Raw genomic sequence first — 3,793 nt, 5'->3', positions numbered from 1 at the left:
AAAAGGTAGAGTTTTGGGCGTTAAACTCCAGAATGGATACCATTCTGGGCGTTTAACGCCAGGATGGCACAAGAGGGAAGATTTTGTTTTTAATTCAAATTTTTTTCAAGTTTCCATAATTTTTCAAAATCAAATCTTTTTCAAACCATATCTTTTCAATCATATTTTTTCAAAATCAATTTCTTTCCATTTTCAAAAATACTTGCTAACAATTAATGATTTGATTCAACATTTCAAGTATGTTGCCTTTTCTGTTGAGAAAGGTTTAATGTCTGAATCATATCTTTTAAATTTCTTGTTAGCCAAGTCATTAATTTTAAAAATCAAATATTTTTAAATTGTTTTTCAATCATATTTTTTCAATCATATCTCTTTGAAACCATAACTTTTCAATCATATCTTTTTAATCACATCTTTTTCAAAATAGTTTTCAATCATATCTTTTTGATTTCTAATTTCAAAATCTTTTTCAAAATCACTTTATTTCTTTCCCAACTTTAATTTTCGAATATCATTCATCAAATTTTCAAAATTTCTTTTAATCATTTTAAAATCTTTTACTTTATTTTCGAAAATTCTTCCCCTCTTCTCACATCCTTCTATTTAAGGACTAACACTCCTCCACTATCAACAATTCGAACTCTATCTCTCTTGATAAGTTCGAGTTCTTCTTCTTCTACCTCCTCCTTCTATTCTTCTTTTCCTCTGACATCTCAAGGAATCTCTATACTGTGACATAGAGGATTCCATATTTTCTTGTTCTCTTCTCTTTCATATGAGCAGGAGCAAAGACAAAAGCATTCTTGTTAAGGCTGACCCTGAACCTGAAAGGACCTTGAAGCAAAAGCTAAGAGAAGCTAAAGCACTACTCTCTGTAGAGGACCTAACAAAAATCTTCAAACAAGAAGAAGACATGGCAGTCGAAAACAACAACAATGCCAACAATGTAAGGAAAGTACTTGGTGACTTTACTGCACCTACTCCCGACTTCTATGGGAGAAGCATCTCTATCCCTGCTATTGGAGCAAACAACTTTGAGCTTAAGCCTCAATTAGTTTCTCTAATGCAACAGAACTGCAAGTTTCATGGACTTCCATTGGAAGATCCTCATCAGTTTTTAGCTGAATTCTTGCAAATCTGTGACACTGTCAAGACCAATGGGGTTGACCCTGAGGTCTACAGACTTATGCTATTCCCTTTTGCTGTAAGAGACAAAGCTAGGATATGGTTGGACTCACAACCTAAAGAAAGCCTGAACTCTTGGGAAAAGCTAGTCAATGCCTTCTTGGCAAAGTTCTTTCCACCTCAAAAATTGAGTAAGCTTAGAGTGGAAATCCAAACCTTCAGACAGAAGGAAGGTGAATCTCTCTATGAAGCTTGGGAAAGATACAAACAATTGATCAGAAAGTGTCCTTCTGACATGCTTTCTGAATGGAGCATCATAGGTATCTTCTATAATGGTCTGTCTGAACTGTCCAAGATGTCATTGGACAGCTCTGCTGGAGGATCTCTTCATCTGAAGAAGACGCCTGTAGAAGCTCAAGAACTCATTGAAATGGTTGTAAATAACCAATTCATGTACACTTCTGAAAGGAATCCTGTGAACAGTGGGACGAATTAAAAGAAAGGAGTTCTTGAGATTGATACTCTGAATGCCATATTGGCTCAGAACAAAATATTGACTCAGCAAGTCAATATGATTTCTCAAAGTCTGTCTGGAATGCAAGCTGCACCAGGCAATACTAAGGACGCTTCATCTTAAGAAGAAGCTTATGATCCTGAGGACCCATCAATGGAAGAGGTGAATTACATGGGAGAACCCTATGGAAACACCTATAATCCTTCATGGAGAAATCATCCAAATCTCTCATGGAAGGATCAACAGAGACCTCAACAAGGTTTCAACAACAATAATGGTGGAAGAAACAGGTCTAGCAATGGCAAGCCTTTTCCATCATCTTCTCAGCAACAGACAGAGAATTCTAAGCAGAGCCACTTTGACTTAACAACCATGGTCTCTGATCTAATCAAAACCACTCAAAGTTTCATGACTGAAACAAGGTCCTCCATTAGAAACTTGGAGGCACAAGTGGGTCAGCTGAGTAAGAAAGTTACTGAACTCCCTCCTAGTACTCTTCCAAGCAATACAGAAGAGATTCCAATAGGAGAGTGTAAGGCCATCAACATGGCCGAATTTGGAGAGGAGGAAGAGGCAGTGATCGCCACTGAGGAAGACCTCAATGGACGTCCACTGGCCTCCAATGAGTTCCCTAATGAGGAACCATGGGAATCTGAGGTTCACACTGAGACCATAGAGATTCCATTGGATTTACTTCTGCCATTCATGAGCTCTGATGCGTATTCTTCCTCTGAAGAGGACGAAGATATCACTGAAGAGCAAGTTGCTAAGTACCTTGGAGCAATCATGAAGCTAAATGACAAGTTATTTGGTAATGAGACTTGGGAGGATGAACCCCCTTTGCTCACTAAAGAACTCGATGACTTGACTAGGCAGAGATTACCTCAAAAGAGATAGGATCCTGGAAAGTTCTTGATACCTTGTACCATAGGCACCATGACCTTTAAGAAGGCTCTGTGTGACTTAGGATCAAGTATAAAACTCATGCCTCTCTCTGTAATGGAGAAGCTAGGGATCTTTGAGGTACAAGCTGCAAGAATCTCACTAGAGATGGCAGACAATTCAAGAAAACAAGTTTATGGACTTGTAGAGGATGTTCTGGTAAAGATTGAAGACCATTACATCCTTACTGATTTCATAGTCCTAGAGACTGGGAGGTGCATAGATGAATCCATCATCCTTGGCAGACCCTTCCTAGCCACAGCAAAGGCTGTGATTCATGTTGACAGAAGAAAATTGATCATTCAAGTGTATAAAGAATCCTTTATGTTTAAGGCTCAAGGGTATCCCTCTGTAACCATGGAGAGGAAGCATGAAGAGCTTCTCTCAAAAGAGAGTCAAACAAAGCCCCCACAGTCAAACTCTAAGTTTGGTGTTGGGAGGCCACAACCAAATTCTAAGTTTGGTGTTGAACCCCCACATTCAAACTCTAAGTTTGGTGTTGGGAGGTTCCAACATTGCTCTGAACATCTGTGAGGCTCCATGAGGGCCCACTGCCAAGCTACTGACATTAAAGAAGCGCTTGTTGGGAGGCAACCCAATGTTATATTTATCTATTTTCCATTGTTATTTTATATTTTCTATAGGTTGATGATCATGTGAAGTCACAAAAACAATTGAAAAAGTAAAAACAGAATGAAAAACAGAATGAAAAATAGCACACCCTGGAGGAAAAACTTGATGGCACCATTCTGAGCGTTTAACGCCAGAAAGAGGCACCAGACTGGCGTTTAACGCCAGGAATGGGCAAGAAACTGGCGTTTAACACCAGAAAAGGGTAGCAGCCCGGCGTTTAACGCCAGGATTGGCAGAAAGGGCGTTTTGCACGCCACTTGGTGCAGGGATGAGCTATCCTTGACACCTCAGGATCTGTGGACCCCACAGGATCCCCACCTACCCCACCACTCTCTCTCTTCTTCATCCATTCACCAATCACCTCAATACCTCTTCCAAAAAAAAACCATCACCTATCAAATCCCACCATTCTCTTCACCACTCACATCCATCCTTCATAAAACCCCACAAACCCCACCATCCAAATTCAAACCACTTTCCCTCCCAAACCCACCCATAATGGCCGAACCCTACCCCTCTCTCTACCCCTATATAAACCCTTCTTCACTCCTTCATTTTCACACAACCTAAACACTATTT

General features: G+C 39.8%; 1 non-coding gene across 1 annotated transcript; it reads right to left on the bottom strand.

Annotated features, from left to right (window-relative positions):
* Nucleotides 1-1,318: 1,318 nt before the first annotated feature.
* LOC112708542 (small nucleolar RNA R71) lies at nucleotides 1,319-1,426 on the bottom strand. The gene has a single exon (XR_003156396.1). It is a non-coding gene; the product is annotated as a small nucleolar RNA R71 (small nucleolar RNA).
* Nucleotides 1,427-3,793: the final 2,367 nt, after the last annotated feature.

This window comes from Arachis hypogaea, chromosome 8, assembly GCF_003086295.3.
Source record: "Arachis hypogaea cultivar Tifrunner chromosome 8, arahy.Tifrunner.gnm2.J5K5, whole genome shotgun sequence".
Taxonomy (NCBI): domain Eukaryota; kingdom Viridiplantae; phylum Streptophyta; class Magnoliopsida; order Fabales; family Fabaceae; genus Arachis; species Arachis hypogaea.
Note: the sequence above shows the minus strand (reverse complement) of the source record. Positions and strands in the feature narration are given on the sequence as shown.